This window comes from Pinus tabuliformis, chromosome Q (genome assembly GCF_031772625.1).
Source record: "Pinus tabuliformis cultivar Carrire ecotype Pingquan chromosome Q, CPIR1, whole genome shotgun sequence".
NCBI classification, from domain to species: Eukaryota; Viridiplantae; Streptophyta; class Pinopsida; order Pinales; family Pinaceae; genus Pinus; species Pinus tabuliformis.
The window spans coordinates 151,674,450-151,700,581 of NC_142296.1; positions in this window are offsets into that span (position 1 = coordinate 151,674,450).

Consider the following 26,132-nt stretch of genomic DNA (forward strand, 5'->3'; position numbering starts at 1 on the left):
GGGATGATTTTCCTTAACATAGTTTCTTTAATCTTTTTCTTTGGAAACTCAATTTGATCCAATTGAATCATGCACTAATACTAATCGAGATTAAATTGGTTGGTCTGTGTTTTTCTACCTTTCTAAAAGTACTATAAAGATCTTAAACTCGAAGAAATTATGACTGTAAGTCAAATTTGATTCAAATTGAGAAATGTTTTTTTTTGTCATTAGAAACTGAGCTAGTAATTCTATCTCTTTTTTGGAGATATCCACGAAAATAGGATTTTTTTTAATAGTGAACAAGCGAGCTAGCTGGCTGGGAGTAGTGGTCGACCTTTGGTTTCTTAGGTTGTACCGATTGGTCTGCTTCTGGGCCTGAGCATCACTTGGAGGTTGCTTATCGGCAGTACTCTTTTGGGTTGTAAGTATACAGTTGAACATGTTTACTGCATGCATGACACTTGGAGTTTCATCGGCTGCAACAACTTCTACATTTTCTTTCATAGGCTCGGTCTACTCCTCATCCATTACCACATCAACAAGATGTGTAGCAAACATGCTCCTGGCTTGATTCCACTTTGGGCACATTTTCTCTGAATGGTGTTCTTGATGATACAAACAATGTTGATATGTGCCCAAGTGTTCAATATTCAATACAACATTGGATCTCTGCATAGACTTTTCCAGTTGGTTGTTTCCACTGCCAAAAGTCGCAGTCCTTCTCAACAGGTTGAATCCGGGAGGTGTGTTTCTCACGGTGGTCTCGCTTGACCTTTGTTTGAGTTCTTCCATCTCATTAGACAAAGCCTTGACAAGACGAGTCAAGATTTCAAGATTAGATGGTTCTTTCTCTTTGGCCCTACTCAAAGGGGCCTGAGAACGCTTACCCGTGTCTTTGGAGTCCTTTGTTGGTTCATCGTCTGAGATTAATTTGATTGCACGCAAGTCCTTCTCAACAGTGATAGCCTCTTCATAATTTAATGTTATTGTTTGTTTCGCAGTTCACTTTACAAGCTGTGCAATGCTTGCTAGCAAGGCAGAAGTGTAGTAATCTATGGTGATGGAGTCATGAGGTTTCGTGCTTTCCGAAAAAAAAAAAAAAATCGAGATGTGATTGAACCTCTGATTGAAATCTTTCACTTTTTCCTTTTTCCATCTTAATATTACCCAAATCTTTCAATAACATGGCGGGTGTCTTATCATCAGCAAAATTTTCAAGGAAGATCTTCTTAAACCCCCTCCAATTTTGGATGGATTTCAGAGGGACGTTGTGATACCATACAGGGGCTCTACCATCCAAGGTACATGGAAAAATTAGACATGCAACATCATCGTAACGTACCTCAAGTGTTTGTAGATGTAGGTAAAAGTTATCCATATGGTCTTCAACCTTCACTGTTTTATGAGGTTCATACTTCGTTAAGAGCTTATCCGAGTGCTTTGGCATCTTGTGTAGAACACCCGGAAGTGCAAGTGGACCCTGAGTCATCCAATCCGGATTTTGGTATGTCGTTTCTTCTTCTTTGTTGTCCACCTATTCTCTGTCATAATCCGATGGCTCTTCTTCCTCTTCCTCTTCTTCGCCTGACTCGTAGATAATTGTGTCAGAGAGTAGAATGTTGTCTCTGTCACCACCATGAAAGAGTGAAGGCTCTTCTTGTCTTTCCAGGGTCAGTTAATTCTTCAAGAGTTTTAAGAACCACATCTTCGAGAGTAGAAACTACTATCCCTGTGGGGGTGGTCTTTTTCTTCTTCGGTGAATATGGAAGACTGATTACTCCTGGGATCAATCCAACATCTTTTGCAAATTGATAGGTTATAGGGAAAATAGCCTGAATCTGATCATATGGAATTTCACATTCAGGCTTGGGCTGAGAAGAGTCACCAACTTCAAAATCTCGAGTAGGGGATGTGAAATGAACATTGTTGTCTTAACTAGAAGATGAGATGATGGGGTCGGTGGGGTTATCAGCCATAAAACATTGGTTGCCCTCCTTCTAGTGCCAAAAATGTTGTGGTGTTGGACCTGTCAATATTCATGGTATCTCCCCAATGTGAAGTCCCAATTAGACCTCTCATCATTTGGTGTAGGAGTCCCATTAGGTATAAAGGCCCGGTTGTCGAATTCTTAAAGATTTTCCTTGGCTCTAACTATCAGCAAGAGAGGGATGCAAAAGTATCTTCAAAAAGCAAGAAGGTGTGCCTGGTGATTGTTCAATTGCAATTGTGTCAAGGTTCTTCTACTGCAGAGGGGGGAGAAAAGTGAGCCTCTAAGTGAGAGGTAATATTACCACCCAAGAAGAGACACACACGAACCAAAAGGGTCCATCTAACACCCAGCATATGTGATAGTCATTATAACCAACAAATAAAAAATGTTTTGTCTAATATCCTGTGAAATAGTCCTTAAGGATGGGACAGCAATAACAACCATTACAACGCATTCTCCATAAGATAAGTATTAAAATAACTGAAATAGTTCAACTATCTTAGCACATATGAAAGCAAACATGAAATAAAAATATACGTAGAATAGTATTAAAAACATCCATAGTCCATGCATGAAGAACGTGCTAGTCTTAAAAGGCTTATGTTATTAAGTAAAAATTCCAAGACACATGTTTACAATGTACATCTCTAGCCCCAATAGCGGAGCATTGGAGCCACTCCTTGCTCCTCAAAGAACTAGTTGATCTCTCTAATGCCTTGTGGGAGGAGCCAAGGTGAAAAGTGTTTTTCTCATACAATGAGGGAGTATATATAACCAAGGGTGACTCTTTGAATACCCTCATGAATGTTTGACTTCCTATGACTTTTCAACTTACATGACTCTTTGCATTCCATGTTTGTCCTTTGAACTTCCACTTTACAATACATTTGAATACAATATTCATGATCCACAATAGTGATGTGGTATATAACCACTCATGACATGACATGACATTGCTGACATGGATTGCTTGATGATGTGGCAGTGTCAAGTCACTGTTGTTGCTAAGTGTTGGATGTCTTCTTGAATATTCTTTCTCTATTGATCAGTGGTTGTCATTGATGTCAACCCAAGCAACACCAGGGGCTACCCAGATCTTGCATGGGTGTTTTGACTTGACAACTTACTCTATTTTGAGTTAATGATCTTCTAGATGGATTCTACTCGCCGATATGTTTCCACTGATATATGGCGCACCATGTAATTCTTTGAGAGATATTCGTGTTTGAAGTTAGTAACCCCAGTTAGTGAGCTAAAACCCTATAGGGTTGTGGCATGGCACTCATAATAGGTTTTGGTCATTGAATAGTAAATAATTAACATTTTTTTTCCCAAAACCCCTCTAACTTTCACTTGTTGAGGACCCTCTCAACTCAAGACATTCATATAAATAGTGACCCTTATATCCTCCTCTAGTAGGGATTTTGTGGCTTCAAACAAGTCATCGTGGAATTTTCGCTATAACTTTTTCTGTGAACTTCAGAAGCTAAAATTATAACCCATTTGAGGCAAAATCTTGATGAACCTTGTGATCAAATTTCAAATCTTGGTTTGCTATATTTTCAGAGATATGATCTGAGGAAGTTAGGGTTTTTGCAGGCTCCCAAATTCCATGTCAAACAGGTGACATTGGGAAAATCGTCATAACTTTCTCTCTAAACATGGGATTCAAATTTTGTAAATAGTGACAGAAATAGGACGGAATGTAGTTTGTTGGGTATCACTTTTAGGGTTGAAGGTCGCAACAGTGACACGTGGCACTTCTTACAATTCGCTCTACTGAACGAAGCTATAATCTGGTCATCATGGGAGATTGGGAATAACTCTTTCTTGAAGAATCCAATCTTGATCAGACCTATGGGGTTGGAAACACGACTCGAGGGCTACCACAGGACGAAATTTCAGACCCTGGAGATCCGAAATTACATAGATACAATAGATTCAATATCGAGATCCTAGAAAGAAAGAAAAAGCATGCATTCAAGGATCACAACAGTAACGACCACACATCAATAGTCAAGGGTAAGTCTCCTACAACAAGGTATGTATGATTAGTGTTTACATTTGAATTTTGAGTATCATCTTTGGCATATTTTTTTGTAGGACAACGTAAGTCTATACAGTGTCTCGGTTATATCTCTATGTCCCTATATGTCGCAATTAGTTTTTTGGATGCCCTATTCTTGATACTACACATTTTATGCTACATATTCTTGAAGCTACACCATGTTTGCTAAATCTATATGATGTTGTAAGTTCATGTTACTTGTCTTGTCATAGTTGATATAATGGTCCCTATTGTTGTACTTAGAACTTGGTCCATCACAAGTCTAGGGTATGTCATCACTTTTTATTGTATATATCTTTAGGTCAGTTTTGGATATAGTTTTGCATAGAGTCTAGGCCTATATCAAGAGTGGAAATCTTTTTCTATTGTTGCAGCAAGTCAACAACAAAAGAGACATGCACACTTTAGGTACACATTGTAATTTTTAATTTGTATTTATTCATTATTATGCACTTACATGTGTTTTGCAGGCATAGGTAAGTTGAAGGGTTTTTTTTTTTTTTTGGGATTGGTTTCACCGAGCAAATTTTACATGCAGTAGAAGAAGATTCAAGTACAACATCAAGCAAGAATTCAAGAGTAGAAGTATCAAATCAAAGGAAGCATTGCAGCAGAACATCCTTGAAGACATGACAACCATTCAGATATCGTGAAGTATTGTTAAGGCCAAGAGTCATTATTGTAAATTTGTAAAAGAGTCATCATTGTAAAATTGTAAAAGTGTCATTTGTAAAAGAGGCATCATTGTAAAGATTGTAAAAGAGTCATTTGTGAAAGAGTCATGATGCCTAGAGTTGAAAAGGTAGTTTTGGGAGGTATAGGAGTTACTGTTGGGATGATGTCATGGTTGGGTTGCAGATCAAAGATTGATTGGGTATTTGGTGAAGTACACAAAAATCATTGTACATCTTATTGTATCATGGATCGTTGTCCCTAGTTTGGGAATCCATAGTCTTGTCTTATTTCAGTCATTATAGGGTGGCAGGGAGGTGTTAGGCAGGTGTATGAAGTCGCCTACAGACTGGGGCCTATGAACACTTCAGAGTGGTATGGTGGTGCTAGGGTGAGTTGTGGCTCGTTAGGGTGTTGGGGCATCCATTTTGTTGATTACTGAAGAAACCAGGGCATTGGGGAGTCCTTCTAGTGGGCGCTAGAGAAGAATGCTTTTCTAGAATTCTAGGAAGTTGTTGCTTTCATTTCAGTTGGGGTTGAATATTGAAGAATTTATTAAAAAATTGTTCCGTGGTTTTTGACCCGGAGGGGATTTTCCACCTAAAATTATTGTGCCTATTGTGTTCTTTTATTTACTGTTATTACTGCATAAACATTAATAATAATTGAAGATTAACTAATGCTCTAAAAATATTTAAAAGTGCTAATTGCTAAGGAATATTGATTCACCCCCCCTCTCAGTATTTCCAACAATTGGTATCGAAGCTTGGTTCCTTCAGTAACAGATTAACTGTTGGAAGTCAATTTTCAAAGCATAGAGATGGGAAAGTCAAAGAATCAGGTTACAAGGATTTCAAAGGAAGGTACATGTACAACAAAATCTGAAGAAAATGAGTATTGTGTACCAACCCCTGATTTTGATGCAGATAATTATTGGATATGGGAATCCATGATGGAAGTACATTTGCAGGCACATGGAGTATGGGAATCAGTTGTTTCTAGAGACACATCTACCAACTAAGCTAAAAGGTACAATTCAAAGGCCATGAATGTAATTTTGAATGTTTTGTCAAATTCTGTGAAAAAAAAAATTGTTCAATGTTCAACAGCTAAAGCTCTTTGGGAAAATATTCATAATCTCTATTCAACAAAGCAATCAGGTCAAGAGGTTATTGAAACTTTGGATCCTTCTGATTATGATGAAGAAATGGGAGAAATGAGTAAAACAAAGTTTCAAAATCAGGTGATCAAGGTGATAAAGGAACTCAAAAATCAAAAGGAAAAGACAAGACTTTTGGAAGCAGAATTGAAGACAGCAAAAGAACTCATCAAAGAAAATGAAGAGTCTTAGAAGATGATTAGTAGTCTTAGAACTCAATTGGAAGAAATCAAGAATACAGTGATAGAAGACCTCAAGAGAGAAGTCCCAGAAGCAACAAGAACTTGACACAGCATTTGCAGAGATTGGAAGGATCACACAACAGATGCAGGAAGCAGAAATTGAAAGGAAGGAATCTTATAAAAAATACATATCCGTTGTTGACCAAAAGCAAAAGAGATTAGAAACATCTTCAGTAGAAATAAGCAGGCTCGAGATTGAAAATGAGATGCAGAAAGAACAGATATAGGGTCTCAATAGAGAAGTAGAGAAGACCACTCTTCTCAAGCTACAAGTTGAGGAGGAAGAAAAAAGAAGGAAGATCTTGAAAAGATGGTTTCAATAAGATCTTTCTCAAAAGCAAGAAGACCTTGATGCAACCCGTGATGAGATCAACAAACTCAAGGGATCGAAAAAAAGAACACTTACAAGATAAGACACATGAAGAAGCAAAAATGAAGGAAATTAAAGATGGTAAAGCTCCAGTTGATGAAGGTACAAGCTCCACATATTTGCAGAATGATTCTAATAAGGAAGTTGATCAAAGTGAAAAGCCAAAGAAGAATGTTTCAACTCCAAAGAACAAGACCAAAGAAATCAAGAACAAAGGACCACAATAAACTACAACACCACCTCCAAAGAAGAATGAAAAATCTTCCAGGTATGTTCATTTATTTAAGGGTTATTGTTTTTCATGCGCTAAATATGGACATATGGCCAAGGATTGTAAAGTTATTGACAGGTACAACTATCAAGGACCATCGCATCTGAATGAACCATTTAGGTACGCACATTTATTTAATGGTTATTGTTTTTTATGTGTTAACTATGGTCATATGGATAGGGATTGTGAATTTTTTGACAGGTACAATAATTATCTGCAAAACCCTAGAAGAAAGTTTGAAGGATCACGAGATAGGTTCCACGATGATTTTGTCATAAGAGAATACGTGCTAGATGGGCCAAACATTGAATGTTTCAAATGCCATAACTATGACCATACCGCTCGCGGTTCAGATATCAGATGGAATCACCTATGGACAACATTGAATGGTTCAAGTGTCATAAATATGGGCACGTGGCTCGAGCTTGTAGGAATAGAAGGTCTAGAAAAGGAAACAAGTACATGAAGACCAAGCAGATAAAAAGGTTTTAGCAATTATGCTTTCAGGATTTGTAAAAGCAAAAGGTCATGAGGAATTAACAGTTGCTTCAGATAATGACTCTAGTCAAGATGGCTCGTTAGGTGACTCACTATTTTGAACAATATGACTTGTTGACTCCTTAATGTTTGTAGAGGAGGAGTCTATGAAACATTATATGGCACAAATCTATGATTGACAGGAAGGTAGTTTGAAAAATATGGCAGTTTCATTCAAGGTTAAGGGGAGAAAAACAGTTGAAGGATTACAAGTTACCAAGAACAAGGCAAGATTAGTATGCAAAGGATATGCACAGGTTGAAGGAATCGATTTTGAAGAAAAATTTGCTCTTGTCGCCAGAATGGAAGCTATCAAGATGTTTCTTGCATATGTATGCTCGAGAAAAATCAAGGTCTACCAAATGGATGTTAATTCAGCCTTTCTAAATGGTGAATTGGAAGAAGAAGTTTACATTGAACAACCGAAAGGTTTTTTGCTCACTGACAAAGAAAACTACGTTTGCAAATTAAAGAAAGCACTATATGGTCTCAAGCAAGCTCCTAGAGCTTGGTATGCTCGTCTTGATAGGTATCTACATCAACAAGGATTCAAGAAAGGAAGTGCTGACAAGAATCTCTATGTGAAAGTGGATCAAGATAACCTAATGATTATCGAGATATATGTGGATGATATAATCCTTGGAAGCAATGATGACAGATTAAGTAAATACTTTTCCACAAAAATAAAAAGTGAGTTTGAAATGTCTATGCTTGGCGAGATGACATGCTTTTTGGGGCTTCGGATTTCTCAGCAGGATAAAAGAATATTCATATATCAAACTAAGTACATCAAGGAAATGCTCAAAAATTCCAGATGGAAGATTGCAATTCAGTCCTTACCCCCATGATAACAGGTTTCAAGTTAAGCTTAGAAGATTTTTCAAAGGATGTGGACCAAAGGTTGTATAGATCCATGATTGGTAGTCTCCTATATGTGACAGCTTCCCGCCCTAATGTGATGCAGGCAGTTGGACAAGTAGCAAGATTCCAAGTGGCACCAAAAGAATCTCATATTATTGTCGTCAAAAGAATTCTTCGATATCTTAAGGGCACAGTGGAATATGGTCTATGGTATCCCAAAGGAAATGATCTAGTTATCCAAGCTTATACAGATGCAGATTGGGCAGGAAGTGTTGATGATCGTAAGAGTACTAGTGGAGCAGAATTCTATCTAGGTGATTGTCTTGTTTCATGGTTAAGTAAAGAGAAATCTTCAATCTCATTATCCACAACATAAGCAAAATATATCGCGGCAGCAGCTTCTTGTACACAAGTTCTCTGGATGAAGCAAACTTTGCAAGATCTTCAAGTCAAGTTTGATGAGCCTATTCCCATCTTTTTCAATAACATCAGCACCATTAGTATCTCCAAGAATCCTGTGATGCATTCCAAAATGAAGCACATTCCAATTAAATATCATTTCGTTAGAGAGCAGGTCGCCAAAAAGAATATCAAGCTTGAATATGTTGGCACAAAGGAACAAATTGTTGGCATATTTACCAAACCATTACCTCGTGAAGCATTTGAGTATCTTCGCCAAAATCTTTGGATTCTCCCAAGTTTTCATTAGACTCTTTCTCTTATCTACTTGAGTAGAAAGGGGGAGTGGAGGTGTGTACAGCGCCGCAGGATGGTTGTTTGTCAGTGGGACTTACCCTTTGCCATTGATGAAAAAGGGGGATAGAAAGCAGTAGGATAAGGTCTCATGATCGCAGGGGGAGTACTTGTGTTGCCATCAATGCCAAAGGGGGATATTGTTGATCAGTGGTTGTCATTGATGTCAACCCAAGCAGCACCAGGGGTTACCCATATCTTGAATAGGCATTTTGACTTGACAACTTACTCTATTCTGAGTCAAGGATCTTCTAGATGGATTCTACTCATTGATATGTTCTGTTGATATATGGCACGCCACGTAATTCTTCACAGTTTGAGAGATATTCATGTTTGAAGTTAGTAACCCCAATTAGTGGGCTAAAACCCTATGGGGTTGTGGCATGGCACTCATAATTGGTTGTGTTCATTTAATAGTAAACAATTAATATATTTTTTTTCCTAAAATCCCTCCAACATTCACTTGTTGAGGACCCTCTCAACTCAACACATTCATATAAATAGTGACCCTCATATCCTCCTCTAGTAGGGATTTTGTGGCTTCAAATAGGTCATCGTGGCATTTTCACTATAACTTTTTTCTGTGAAGCTTCAGAAGCTAAAATTAAAACCCATTTGACCAGAAATCTCGATGAACCTCGTGACTGAATTTTAGATCTTGGTTCGCTATATTTTCGGAGATAAAATCTGGGGAAGTTAGGGTTTTTGCAAGCCCCTGAATTCCATGTCAAACAGGTGACGTTAGGAAAGTTGTCATAACTCTCTCTCTGAGCATTGGATTCAAGTTTCATAAATAGTGACATAAAAAAGATGGACTATAGTTTGTTGGGTATCATTTTCAGGGCCGAAGGTCGCAACAGTGACACGTGGAACTTCGTACAAGTTCGCTCTACTGAACGAGGCTATAATCAAGTCATCGTAGGAGATTGGGCATAACTCTTTCTTGAAGAATCCAATCTTGATCAGACATGTGGGGTTGCAAAGATGACTCATAGGGCTACCATAGGATGAAATTTCAGACCCTGGAGATCCGAAATTACATAGATACAACAAATTCAATATCGAGCTCCTAGAAGGAAAGAAAAAACATGCATTCAAGGATCATTGCATTAAGGACCACACATCAACAGTCATGGGTAAGTCTCCTACGTCAAGGTATGTATGATTAGTGTTTACATTTGAATTTTTAGTATCATCTGTGGCATATGTTTTTGTAGGACAACGTAAGTATATACAGTGTCTCGGTTATATCTCTATGTCTCTATATGTCACAATTAGTTTTTTAGATGTCCTATTCTTGATACTACACATTTTATGCTACATATTCTTGAAGCTACACCAAGTTTGCTAAATCTATATGATGTTGTAAGTTGATATTACTTGTCTTGTCATAGTTGATAGAATGGTCTTTGTTGTTGTACTTAGAACTTGGTCCATCATAAGTCTAGGGTCTGTCATCAGTTTATATTGTATATATCTTTAGATCAGTTTTGGATATAGTCTTGCATAGAGTCCAGGCCTATATCAAGAGTGGGAGTATTTGTCTACTATTGCAGCAAGTCAACAACAAAAGTGACAAGCACACTTCAGGTACGCATTGTGATTTTTAATTTGTATTTATTCATTATTATGCACTTACATGTGTTTTGCAGGTAGAGGTAAGTTGAAGGGTATTTTGTTTTTTTTGGGATTGGTTTCGCTGGGCAAATTTTGCATGCAGCTAGAAGAATATTCAAGTACAACATTAAGCAAGAATTCAAGAGCAGAATTATCAAATCAAAGGAAGCATTGCAGCGAGACATCCTTGAAGACATGACAACCATTCAGATATTGTGAAGTATTGTTAAGGCCAAAAGTCATTATTGTAAAGTTGTAAAAGAGTCATCATTGTAAAATTGTAAGATTCATTTGTAAAAGAGTCATCATTGTAAAGATTGTAAAAGAGTCATTTGTGAAAGAGTCATTCTACCTAGAGTTGAAGAGGCAATGTTGGGAGGTATAGGAGTCACTGTTGGGATGATGTCATGGTTGGGTTGTAGGTCATAGAGTGATTGGGTATTTGGTCAAGTACACGAAAATCATTGTACATCTTATTGTATCGTGGATTGTTGTCCCTAGTTTGGGAATCCATAGTCTTGTCTTATTTCAGTCATTATAGGGTGGCAGGGAGGTGCTAGGCAGGTGTATGAATTTGTCTACAGGTTTGGGCCTGTGAACACTTTAGGGTGGTAGGGTGGTGCTAGGGCGAGTTGTGGCTCTCTAGGGTGTCGGAGCATCCATTCAGTTGATTACTGAAGAAACCAGGGCGTTGGGGCGTCCTTCCAGTGGGAGCTAGAGAAGAATCCTTTTCTATAATTCTAGGAAGTTTTGCCTTCATTTCAGTTGGGGCTGAAGATTAAAGAATTCATTAGAAAATCATTCAGTGGTTTTTGACCTGGAGGGAGTTTTCCACCCAAAATTCTTATGCCTACTGTGTTCTTTCATTTATTGTTATTACTGCATAAACATTAATAATAATTGAAGATTAACTAATGCTTTGAAAATATTTAAAAGTGCTAATTGCTAATGAATACTAATTCACCCCCCCTCTAAGTATTTCCAACATTCTCTTCACCTCTGCATGGCTTGGTGATGCGGAATATTCAATGATCTTTAGTCTTGGATAGTGGTCACAAAATTGTGTCGCTTTGCTTACCCTCAGTTGATTAGCTTGTGAGTTCAGCTACAAGAGAGTCTTTAGGCATGCTTCCCTCCTCCTTCTCCTTCTCCATCATCTTTCCATGACATGATAGGGTAATTATTCCTGCAATCCACTCATGAAGAGATGACATCAATCTGAAAACTCCTAGTCTAAGATTATGCATTCCGATCCACCAACTAAGCCCAGAACAAGTGACAGGCTGGGAAGATAGGCTTAGTGACTGTGCATTGTGCAGTTCTAGCATCCAGGGGAAAAGCTTGAGCTCTGAGACTACGTAATGTGCAGCTCAGGGAGACATGAAGAACAAGACTACGCAGATTCTGGAGCTAGTGGGTTCAGGATGAGGGAATGGACACTAGGAAAGCCAACTGCATAGTTTTGGATGTCAAGGGAGGTTGGGCTTCTTCGCATTGCGCATTTCTAGCAGCCAGGGGAAGAGATTGAGGCCTGAAGATGCGGAGTGCATAGTTCAAGCCACACTAAAGGAGATAACTACGCAATTTTGGGGGTCAAGGTCGGGAGTCATGCACAATAATTGTGTAATGCAACAGCCCTGGGAGATAGGGACTACGCATTGTGCAACATCACACAGTAAGGTCATGTTGAAATTCCTAAGTCTCACACGTCAGAAATTCCTACTGCATTATCTAGTTTAATTCACCTACTTTTTTATTCCTTAACAAGTTATTTATCCATATAAATACTAAAAATAAATAGAAATGTAGTCGCAACTCATATACAAATCATCAACTGAAATAATAGACAAACACACAAGGGACACCGTTATTTTTGGACAATCGTCCCCGGAAAAACCCAATGCAGGAAAATTGGTGTAACAGTTATGAGGGTTTTATTATTATGCAGATTTCTTGAGTACAACTAGGGTGCCAAACTGGCTCACCCAACATAGATTTCTACACGATAGTAATACCTCTTCTCGAAATAATATATTCACCTTCTCAACACTAATATACCCCATGAAAATCCTTTCAGTGCTTGTCCAAGGCTCTATGTCAGCTCTGCTAGCCTCTGCATAGCTCTAGAACCCCCTGCGTCAGCCCTCTGCCTCTCTGCGTCAGCTCTCTGGCCTTCTGCATCACCCACGCAGGCCCCTCAGCCTCTGCGCAGTCTCTATCTGCCTCTGCATAGCCTCCTCAATCATTGTGTTGGCCCTCTGTCACTATCTCTACCTCTCTTCTATGTACTCACTGCCCCTCGCTGCAACTCAAATCACTTGTTCGAATTTTCTCAGCAAACCCTGCTCCTAAAAATCGAATTGACTGATCAATCTTCGTGCATCTCCAACAGACCCTCAAGCCTCCTCTTATACTTTTCCTGTTGAGTCTTCAACGGCTGAGATTAATTCTCTAATCAATGGCTAAGATTAGATTTGGCTTGATCCATGTCATTTAGAACATTCCCACCTAGTTTTATATTAATACCCATTAATATTTTAATTTTCGTAAGTTTAGACTTAGGAACCCATTAAAAATATTAATTATTTTAATATCTCTCTAACCGGGTCGAATTTCCCCGAACTATTTGTGGGTCTTGGAGATCTCATGCACTTTAGCCGCTCCACCATTTTCATGGCTAGAGCACATTCGATGCTACCACAAATCAACACTCCCTCTTAGCGAGGAATGTGCTCTAGTAATGCTCCACCACTGAACATCACATTGATCTTCCAGCACTGGTACCTTTGCTGATGATGGGCTTGTTACCCTATATCCATTGCACTGTTGCCTCCTATACTATTTCCCATGGCTCTGCTACTGCCACTGCTACATCTGCACTACAACTCCCTCTACATCTGTGTTGCTACTGGTCCTTCCTCCCAACATTGCAACTCTCTCTCAAATGCTACCCATGCTGCCCATAGCACTGCCACTGCTAACTGTTGCACTTCAACTCAGTTACTAAGAATTAAGTAAATGATCTACCCAAATTCTCACATCCTTGTCAGTCTGGAAGCCTCCTGATGCTGAAGCTACCTCTGCTACTATCTGGTGCTTTCTTTGTTTCGTTTGCGTTGTTGTAACCACCTATGTGCCTCTCGCACTGCTACAACCTCCACTGTGCATCTCGCATTTCTGCAAACACCTTTGTGCATATCGCACAGCTACAACCCCCATTGCGCTGCTACAGAGCCCAACACTCTAGCACTTCCTTGTCGCTCCATTGCATCTTGATTATACCGACATCCGTCATCCTGCTAGTATCATTCGGGAATATTATCCAAGAGTTTGGGTACCTCAAGGTTCCTGCTCCTACATCTTATGTAATCCTCCTGACTACAACTTGATGTCTCCCAACCTCTTCTCTAGAGGTGCATGAGCACTCATGGCACAGTCGTCATCTGTCTCGACTTCTTTCTCCGCCTTAGCCGAGCTACCTTGGAGTCAGAAGCCTCTCCCTTATTCTTCTTCCTGGGACATTGGGTTGCATAATGACCCAACTCCCCACAATGGAAGCACTTTACCTTAAATATGTCCTTCTTCTTCATCTTCCCTTGTTGTCCTGCAAATGCCAGAGATGCATCCTCCTCCTCCTCTTTCTTGATTCGACCCCTTTTGCTGCTACTCCCTGCCTTGGTCAACCGTCTAATGTCTTCTTGGCAAAGAGCTTCCCATATCTCTACCCATCCTTGAAGATTAGCTCTGCCCAAAATGCTTTGGACAAATGTCTCCCAATCCTCAGAGACTGCATTCAGGGCAATCCTCACCATGAACTTTTGATCTGACGTGGCCCCTATGGAAGTAAGTTGGTCTCAAATCTCTTGCAACCTACTGAGGTATAGATCTATCTACTCCCCCTTCTGCATCTGATAGGACCACAATTGATTCTCCAATAGCATCTTCCACTACATGGAAGTGCCCTGATACAATGTCATCAAAGTATCCCACATCTCCTTTGTCATGTTCTTCTCGGCAATATGTGGTATGACATGATCCTTAACTCCATCAAGGATTATGCACTTTGCCTTTGCCATTGCATCCTCATACTTCTCATTATCAGCTGGGTCTATTGGGATAGCCACAATTCTCAAGGCGAAGCCCTTGATGCGATGCCTATCCATAATAGACAAGATCCTGGCCTTCCAGATGACAAAGTTGGAGGCCCCATCCAAACTGTCTCAATCCCTTAGTCTGTTCATTGCCATCTCCACTCCTCCTTCTGGACTCCCTTTGAGATTCAACTTCCCTCTTGGAAATCTCCCTCTGACTCTTGATCTCCTTGTTGGAAATATTTCTGCCAACTGTCGATCCACTCCTCTCCGATCCTCTTTGCAACTGCAACTCGGATCTGGATTTCTTGGCTAGAAATTTGTCAAGGTAGCAACTCCCTCTACCTCGGTTTTGTCCCTTTAGGTATTTAACTACTTCGACAGCAATAGCACCCCACCAACTTCCTAATCCACAATCTGCCTACAGCTCCCTATGCCCCAGCAACTGAAGAAACTGAGCCTTCCAACTCTGCACAATCCTAGAAAAGGCTGAATTACTCCTCTAGCCAACTGTGTGAAGCCTACCTGACTGAGTATGATGATGTGGCTCTTCGTGAGCCTCTTCTGCATCTTTTCCTTTGCACTGGCCCTCCCTCTGGATCGAAATGATGATGCAGGCCCTCTGCGTCACTCCTTCTCTGTTACTTTCTGATTAGGAGCAGCTTCGTCTCTCGGGGTAGTTGTTACTGCTACAAATACTTCTGATTATGTTGGTGCCTTCAGTCCTCCTATGATCTGCAATGATCTGATACCATGTTGAAAGTGCTAAGTCTGACACGTCAAAAATCCTATTGCATTATCTGGTTTATTTCACCTACTTTTTTATTCCTTAACAAGTTATTTATCCGTATAAATACTAAAAATAAACACAAATGCGGTCTCAACTCATATATAGATCATCAACTGAAATAATAGAAAAACACACAAGGGACACCGTTATTTTTGGACAATCATCCCCGGAAAAACCCAATGCGGGAAAATCAGTGCAGCAGTTCTGAGGGTTTTATTATTATGTAGATTTCTTGAGTACAACTAGGGTGCCGAATTGACTCGCCCAACAGATATTTTTACACAGCAATAATACCTCTTCTCGGAAGCAGATATTGAGCTTCTCAGCACTAGTCTACCCCACAAAAATCCTTCCAGCACTTCTCCAAGGCTCTGTGTCAACCTGCTAGCCTCTACGTAGCTCTGGAACCCCCTGCGTCAGCCCTCTGCCTCTCTGCATCAGCTCTCTAGCCTTCTGCATCACCCACGCAATCCCCTCAGCCTTTGCGTAGACTCTAGCTACCTTTGCATGTCTCCTATTGCCTCTGCTTAGCCTCCTCAATCACTACGCTGGCCCTCTGCCACTATCTCTGCCTCTCTGCTATGTACTCACTGCCCCTCACTACAACTTAGATCACTTGTTCAAATTTTCTCAGCAAACCCCACTCCAGAAAATCGAATTGACTAATCAATCTTGGTGAATCTCCAACTGACCCTCAAGCCTCCTCTTATACTTTTCCTGTTGAGTCTTCAATGGCCGAGATTAAGTATATAATCAATGGCTAAGATTAGATTTGGCTTGATCCATGTCATTTAGAACATTATCACCCAGTTTTATATTAATATCCATTAATATTTAATTTTCCTAAGTTTAGACTTAGGAACCCCATTAAAAATATTAATTATTTTAATATCTCTCTAACCAGGTGGAATTTCCCCAAACCATTTCTAGGTCTTGGAGATCTCATGTGCTTTATCCTCTTCACAAATTTCATGGCTAGAGCACATCCGATGCTACCACAAATCAACATGTCACAACTTAGAGGGTTGAGACTGTGCAGTGCGTAGTTTAGAAGGGGTCCGAGGAAGCTAAGTTGCTCGGCCGAGAATTTTTTCTGAAAATGGCTAAGTGTGAGATAAGTGATGAACTGTGATGAACCTTGACTGTGATCAGACACTTAGAATATGTTGTCGACACGACAACATAGATCATCCAAACACATGAACATATCATTTCCCTTCTTTTGACTGCTTTACAACAAGATATGACGAGTGTGACACTTAAGATAGACTTTGGGACGATCGTGACGACACTTGTGCAACAGTGCTCAGGACTTTGTGTATGGGTGCGACAGATGCTTACATGGTTAGAAAAAATCATATACACAAAGAAAGACCTTTGAAACCATCAGAATAGGCTTGCAAACATTGCGCGACAACCAAACATGCCAAAAGACAATAGTTAACCCAACATGCAAAAGGGAACAAAGTGTTGCAAGAGAGCTCATGAAATAAGCTCTAATGTTTGTGACAACAATATAAAATACCAAGGAAGGCTCTGAAATTGAGTGTAAGCCAAAATTTTGGAGAGTGTTGCAGTAGCTACAATAGAAGGAAAACTATATTTTATCCTTTTTTGTCACACATGTGAGGGTTAGGGTTCTGCAGGCCGAAAATCGCAGGTCCAAGTTGCAAGAGGCTGAGAATTGTAAATTCAAGTTGCAAGAGGGTCGAAACTCTATTTTGACCTAGTCTGATTCTCATTGACTTTGGATACATTGAATTTCGTAAGGGAAGACTTCTTGAAAGGTTGACACATTCCAGAATGAATGGTTTCTACTATTCCAAGGGACCGAAGTTGCAGATCTAAAGTAGAAGGCTGAAATTCTGAAGTGAAGAAGATTTGAAGAGGTTTGACCTTTGTTGACTTGGTCAAACTCTAACTTTTTTGGAAGAGATCCTTAGAGGGTTGACTTGGTGCTTAGAGGAAGACTTGGTCTATGGTTTTCGGTCTTGGTTTTCTCATTTGAAGCAGATTATATAAGAAGATAAGAGATCATAACTGGGTTTTCCCCTTGGAGGGGTTTTTCCCTAGCTTAGAACCTACATCTTGTGTCCATTGTCTTTATTGTTTTTACTCTTGATAATTGTTTGATGAAAAGATCTAATAAAGATAAATAAAGTTCACAAGCAATTATTAAAGTTAAGGAGAATTGAATTAATAGTTTCCCTACTACATTCTCCAACAGGAAGATACCCTCACAAGAATAGAAAAAGATGTGTCTGTCATGAAAAAATGGACACACCCTTTGCAGCTGCAAATCAAAGAAAAATGTATCAAGGCATTGACCATAAAAAGTGAGCCATGCCAATGGCATCCTCTTGCTATCCTACATAATTTTCATCTTTAGGAATTGATATAACCAATAAAATTATCTTAGCCATGCCCGATCATCCAGTCATTAACTTTGGGTGTTAGACTATAGAAGAAATAAAGTTTTCCATCCAATTGTTGGCGAATTGGGTTACTGCAAAAAAAAAAAACAGAAGATGCAACCATCACCCCAAGATATATGGATACACAATTGATAAATGGTTTCATAGGCTTTGCAGTGGACTGGTGGCATTGGTTGCCATAAATAACTATAGATGAATTAATGAATGATCCCAAAGCAGATGAAGTAATAATACAAGTCTTGACTACATAGTTTCATGGTCTTGAGACTAGTATAGATCATATCGATATTGCATCCTTATTTATGATTCAAAGGCTTTGTAACTTGCTTATCATGACCAATATTTTTTTATATGCATAAATTAATAATAGAGTCAAGGAAAATAAATGATCCTGCATAAATAAAATATTATATCAGAAGCTTTCCATGGGCACTTCTAGATGCAGTAGAGAAATATTTTAAAGACAAAGGCATTACCCTAGAAGGTGTGTGTATAGCAATGGTAGATCGCCATATCAAGATAGTAATCCAAGAACATTGTCTAGATAAAAGAGTGAACAAAAATTTCAAAAGATATGAAAATATGTTTACATCATCTTTATGTAAAAATGTAGGGAACATGCCAAAATGAATATGTGGTGCTTATAATCACGGCCACCAAACTACAAAAAATGTTTGTCAATGCAAGAAAAAGGATAAATATTATACTTTTAGATCTAGATTTCTCCCTAATTTTGGAATAATTGTGCCTTGACAAATTGGTTTTTGTACACATTGTATCTCAGTTGAACATTGCATAAACATCTCCTAAGATTGATTTGTGTTTCCCTCCTGGTGGGGTTTTGCCCTTGTCTTTGACCAAAATTCTTGGTGTCTCATTCTGCATGGTTGTCTTATATTGTTCATTGTTATTATTGTTCTCTCCATAATTTCTTAATTGTTGAGGTGAATCTAATTGAATAAAATATTGTTTTAAGTAATTATTATTGAGAAATCTAGAGGGACCTAGATTAGGTGATTTCTCTTACTTTGATAACTTCTTCTAATGTTCTTTTACTTAACTTCTTGTACTTTTTATTAGCTTCTTCTTTCACTTCATTATTATTATTTTCTTATCATCAAACAGCTACCAAACTATGAAGTTGAAAGAGACAAGAGGACACAAAATGTAGGTTGCTAGCCAGGGCCAAAACCTCTCCTCTTGAGAGGAAAACCCACAAGAATTCTTCTCTTCTTATAGAATCTGTAAATGACGAATTCCAAGACTTATGACCCAAGACCAAGACCTATCCAAGACCAAGTCAAACCTCCTTTTGATTAACTTCTCTTCACAAAATCAACGTCATTCAAACTTTCTCTAATTCTTCAGATTTAGAACTCTCTACAAAATTCCATCTTCTATTACAATATGAAACTTCCAACCTGACTATAATCTTTTGTATTTTCGCATGTGTGAGAGTTTAGGACAGCATTGTGAATCTTTTCTCCTTCGCTTGATTTGCTTCCTCTTCCTTGTTAACTCGGGTTCCTTCCTTGATATTTCTTGCTCCTAAATTTGGCTCCTTTAGTGTGACTGTAATTTGGTCTTGCTGCAACTCAATGATGTCCTAATCCTTCTTCACACGTGTGGGAGATTTAGCCCTAAAAGAGTCCTTTAGACTTTGGTTTTTCTTCCTTCTTTTCTCTCCTCTTCTTCACTGGTTCTAGGTCTTCTTTTCTTGTTCTTAATCGAACTTCATTGGTTCCTCTTCAAATGATGTTGAGCTCCTATATATCGGTTCCTTGAGTAGGTTGAGCAACTGTTTCATGAGGCCGAATTTCCACTTTGTAGGCCGACTTGTTCTACCTTGAAGGTTGACTTGTTGATGGCAAGGTTGACTTGTCTTGGAGGGAGTCTTATGACACTATTTGACTTACAATAATTTTCTTGACATTATACAATATGCCCAATGGGGTATTTTACATATTATAATGACTCTTTGACTCAGACTTTATAACAAATCCCTAGAACTCTTTGACTCATAGACATTATGAAAAATCCCTAGAAGCACTCAATGGGTGCTTGACCTATAAATAAAATGATATTGAGCATAAAACCCATGCTGCAAAATAATAATAATAAAATCAAATACATAAAATCATGATTACATTAGACATTATGAAGACCGAACCTAGTTACATTTTCCAACACTCCCTCTTAACTAGGGAGGTATTCATAATATATACCAGCTACTTGGACATTCTCATACTAAATAATTCTCATAAGAAGAGTTGTATTGGTAAGCCATCTCATAATATATTTATTCAGCTTATGAGTGCATCTCATCATATCAACTAGCATTGTCATATAACAAGGCCTTGACTAACAACTCTATATATCCAAAAGAATAGAGCACGGTGTTGAGGAGATAATGAATAATAGACACTTTCGTCATTGTCTCTCAAGGCACATACCCCATCTACATTTTCATAAGGTATGTCCTTCTAGGATCATTCCCATCTTGGATTAACACATCCTCATGGAATTTCCTCTTCGGTTGCTCTTACCTATTGGATGCCCTACCTCATCCTTAAATAGTATCAGAATAAATATTATATGCTTACCCAATCCTCCATTATTTCTTCATAACATGAAGATAATAATGATGTTTCTTTCTCTCCCTCTCAATTAGGGAGGATCTACTCATTCCTATAAAAGGAATATGTTGATCAGTGGTTGTCATTGATGTCAACCCAAGCAGCACCGGGGGCTACCCTGATCTTGTATGGGAATTTTGACTTGAAAAATTAATTTATTCTAAGTCAAGGATCTTCTATATGGATTATACTAGTCGAGATGTTTTTTTTGATATATGGCATGCCAAATAATTCTTCACGGTTTGAGAGATACTCATGTTTGAAGTTAGTAACCCCAGTTAGTGGGCTAAAACACTATGGGGTTGTGGCATGGCACTTATAATTGGTTGTGTCCATTGAATATTCAATAATTAATAATAATAAATTTCTCATAAAATCCTTCCAATTTTCACTTGTTGAGGACCCTCTCAACTCAAGACATTCATATAAATAATGACCCTCATATCCTCCTCTAGTAGGGATTTTGTGGCTTCAAACAGGTCATCGTGGAATTTTCACTATAAATTGTTTTCTGCGAAGCTTCAGAAGCTAAAATTAAAAAACGTTTGAGCCCAACTCTTGATGAACCTCATGACCAAATTTCAGATCTTGTTTCACTATATTTTCAGAGATATGATCTGAGGAAGTTAGGGTTTTTGCAGGCTCCTGAATTCCATGTCAAACAGGTGACGTTGGAAAATCGTCATATCTTTCTCTCTGAAAAATGGATTCAAATTTTGTAAATAGTCACAGAAAGAGGACTGACTGTAGTTTGTTTAGTAGCATTTTCAGGTTTGAAGGTTGCAACAGTGACACGTGGAACTTCGTACAAGTATGATCCATTGAACGAGTCTATAATCAGGTCATTGTGGGAGATTGGGCATAACTCTTTCTTGAAGAATCCAATCTTGATCAGACCTATGGGGTTGGAAATATTACTCATAGGGATACCACAAGACAAAATTTTAGACCCTGGAGATCCGAAATTATATATATACAATAGATTCAATATCGATATCCTAGAAGGCAAGAAAAAGCATGCATTCAAGGATAATTGCAGTAAGGACCACACATCAACAGTAAAGGGTAAGTCTCCTACAACAAGGTATGTATGATTAGTGTTTACATTTGAAATATGAGTATCGTCTCTGACATATGTTTTTGCAGGACAAAATAAGTACATACAAGGTCACGGTCATATCTCTATGTCTCTATATGTCACAGTTAGTTTTGATACCACATTTCGAATGTCTTATTCTTGATACTACACATTTGTTGCTACACCAAGTTTTCTAAATCTATATGATGTTGTAATTTCATGTTACTTGTCTTGTCATAATTGATAGAATGGTCTCTCTTGTTGTACTTAGAACTTGGTCCATCACAATTCTAGGGTTTGTCATCAATTTTTATTGTATATATCTTTAGGTCAGTTTTGGATATAGTCTTGCATAAAGTCTAGGCCTATATAGTGTTTGTCTACTGCTGCAAAAAGTCAACAACAAAAGTGACAAGAACACTTCAGGTGCGCATTGTTATTTTAATTTGTATTTATTCATTATTATGCACTTACATGTGTTTTGCAGGCAGAGGTAAGTTGAAGGGTATTTTGTTTTGTTTTGGGATTGGTTTCGCCGGACAAATTTTACATGTAGGTAAAAGAAGATTCAAGTACAACTTCAAGCAAGAATTCAAGAGAAGAAGTATCAAATCAAAGGAAGCATTGCAGTGGGACATCCTTTGAAGACATGATAGCCATCTATATATTGTGAAGAAGTGTCAAGGCCAAGAGTCATCATTGTAAAGTTGTAAAAGTGTCATTTGTAAAAGTGTCATCATTGAAGAGTCATTATTGTAAAAGAGTTAATCTGCCTAGAGTCGAAAAGGCATTATTGGGAGGTATAGGAATCTTTGTTGGGATGATGTCATGGTTGGGTTTCAGGTCATAGTGTGATTGGGTGTTCGGTAAAAATCATTGTAAATCATATTGTATCATGGATCATTTTCCCTGGTATGGGAATGCACACTCTTGTCTCATTTCAATCATTATAGGGTGGAAGGGATGTGCTAGGCTGGTGCATGAAGTCACCTACAAGTTAGATCCTGTGAACACTTCAGGGTAGTAGGTTAGTCTAGGATGTTGGGGCATCCATTCAATTGACTACTGAAGAAACCAGGGTGTTGGGGCATCCTTCCAGTGGGTGCTAGAGAAGAATGCTTTTCTAGAATTCTAGGAATTTTTTGCTTTCATTTCAGTTGGGGATGATGATTAAATAATTTATTATAAAAGCGTTCAGTGGTTTTTGACCCGAAGGGGGTTTTCTACCTAAAATTATTGTGTCTACTGTGTTATTTTATTTATTGTTATTACTGCATAAACATTAATAATAATTGAAGATTAACTAACGCTCTGAAAAGATTTAAAAGTTCTAATTGCTAAGGAATATTGATTCACCCCTCCTCTCAGTATTTCCAAAAGAATATACCCAAGCACCCTCTCAGCTAGGGACTTGTTACCAATAGCAGCTCTATTAGGTGGAGATCATGGTACTATCATCTTCCTGTAGCGCTCCTCCTTTCAACATCATGTCATGAACTTCAACTTCTTCATCATGGACCCTTCTTCTTGTAGGGCATTGGCCATCTTCTCCATCACTTCCCTTCAACGAAGCATAATGTTGAACCAATAGCCATGTCATCCTTCTCTTTATCAAAAAGTGATCTTCTAGTCTACATCTAGCTATCCTTCATACAATGACCTCTTCCAAGTCATGTTCGTTTCAATATCTTCCATCCAATTTCATGATTACTAGTTGTAGGTGACTTTCTACAACCTTCTTTTGATATCCCTATTTTAACCCAACCAAATGCTTTCAAAAATAAAAAAGAACATTAAATCAAATTTACCTTTGTATGATGGCCTTTTGTCCTGGCATCTGTCTTTTGCAACATCAACATCCTTTCTCATACCATATGGCCATCTCCAAGACGTACATTACCAAGGTTCTCATTTTCTATCTTACATAGCAGGGTCTTCATACCTTCTCCATGGAGATGTCATAACTAATCCTCCAAGATATCAGATAGTGATCACATCTTATCTTACTTGACTATGAACTCTTCTTTTCACCTTCTTCACATGTTTCTTTCTCGAGATATTCTATACATAGTTCCTTTATCATAGGAACGATGATTGGTGATCACCTCATATTTTCCATGAGGTCATAATATGTTGATTTCACCTTATCAATATGTAGAAGAATTCAAGGCACATTGTCTACATTCCTTCATGTATCATTCTTATGGAAGAGTTTCTTCTTCTTTCATCATGCTCATGAGATAGAGCATTTTAACATTTCTATCTGCAACCATATGATGACATGACTTTATCTAAAAAAAATATACATGCCTCTTCCTTATATTGGTCAACTAGACTTCCTTCTAGTAGCTTACTTTCCTTGCTTGAAGATGAAAGTACTTCAACCAACTTGACATGTTGTAGATCTTTGTTATCGTACCATTATCCTCCTAAACTGTGGATCCCGCATTAGGTGGAAAGTGACACTTGCTTCTTCAAATAGTGATGAACCCTTTTAGCAAGGATTCCAATGGAGGATCTTAATGATCCTTATTCTACAAATTCTTCTTTCTAATGATGATGATGTATGATGATTTCTTTATCTTCTCTCTTGCTATATGAATTTCTCCTACCATATATACTGCTACTTCAATTATCCTTATATGCTTCCAATGAAGATGCCACGAGCTACTTCATTTCCATCATGTATTATGACTGCTTCAACCATATAGACTTCTTGCTTCGATTATCCTTTTATGCCTCTATGATGATGTCATCTATAATGCATCCTATCGTGCTTGAGATATTTTCTATCATTAATGTTATATTCTATAAGCTAAAAAGAACTAAGTAAAGGAGGTTATCTCAATCATAATAAATGTTTTTCACTTCCTCCTCCTTTGGTTTCTCCTTTTCTGGTTCTTCTACTTCTTCAGTGACATGGGATTCATTTCTTTCCTTTCTCTTCTTGTTGTCCTTCTTGAGTTTAGGACAATTCCTTATGAAATACCCATACTCATTACACTCATAACATTGAATCTTAGACATACAATTTTCTTTTGAAACTTCTTTCAAGGCTCAAACTTCCCAATTTTTCCTTTCTTCCTTATCAATGCGACATATGCTTGTGTTTGTTCATTTGATCCAACATGATTTTTTCCTTTAATTGAGATTCTTCAACCTTGCATAATGCCCACAGATTGTTGAATGGTTTTCCTTCTTCCCATAGATGCTTGATACAAAATTCCCCCATTCATCTAGTAATGCATTGAGTACTAGGGTGGTCATCTCTGAATCAGACATTGTTTCTCCAAGTTCTTGTAGTTGGTCTTTAATCTAAGATACCTTCATGAAGTATGAAGCTATTCCTTATTCTTTTGAGACTTTCATCTTGTATAGTTCAGTTCTTAATATATTATTTCACCTACAATGCTTATAGAAAACAACTCCACCAACTTTGTCATAGATCTCTTTCGTTGTCTTCAACTTTGCTACATAAGGGATGAGAGAATCCTTAATTTATTCTATGGGGATCCTTTGTTCTCTTATTTCTCCTTTCATGTACTTTGATAGAGATTGAGATTTATCTTGAGATGTTTTGTGATATATTCAATAACTTCATTCTCCATTAGAATTAAATCAATTATCTTCTTCCATGCAAGGTAGTTCGAGGTCCCAACCGATTTATTGTTCTCCTTGCATAATGAAGTGATTTGGTTTGTAGATTGAGACATAAAGTATAAAGTACTTACTTGTCAAGTGAAGATGCTCCTTTGCTGATGATATCTTCAAATTGATGCCTTCTTGATGATGATTGCTTCCTTGATGACCTTCTTTCTTCAAGTATGCTTGAGATGTGATCCTTTCTTCAATGAGAGGGAGATCGCCTTGATTTCTTTGATGATGATGAAGTGTTCTTTGATGATTGTATAATGTGTAAGCTTCCCAAGAATGCTTCAAGTGTAAAGTCCTTTTTTGAATGGAGGTATGGTCTTTGAGGTCTACTTCTTTTTCCAATAGTTCCTTCCTTCAAGTTGATGTGTAGACTAGTTCTCCTTGATGTGCTTAACTCTCCTCGATACTCTTCTAATGTTTGGCCCTGATGTGTCCTTTTTCAATGGAGTGATCTTAAATTTTCCTCTTCTTCTTATTGATGTCACCTTAGCTCTGATACCAAGTTGAGAAATCTAGGGGTAGCTAGATTAGGTGATTTCGCTTACCGTGATAACTAATTGTGATGTTATTTTACTTAACTTGTTCCACTTTTTATTAGCTTATTCTTTCACTTGATTATTATTATGTTCTTATCATCAAACAAATACCAAACTATGAAGATAAAAGAGACAAGAGGACACAAAATGTAGGTTTCCGGCTAGGCCCAAAACCTCTCCTCTTGAGTGGAAAACCCACAAGAATTCTTCTCTTCTTACAGAATCTTCAAGTGACTAATTCCAAGGCCTATGACCCAAGACCAAGACCCCTCCAAGACCAATTCAAACCTCCTTTTGATGAACTTCTCTTCACAAATTCAATGCCAGTCAAACTTGCTCTAATTCTTCAAATTTCGACCTCTCTACAAAATTTTGGCTTCTATTATAGAT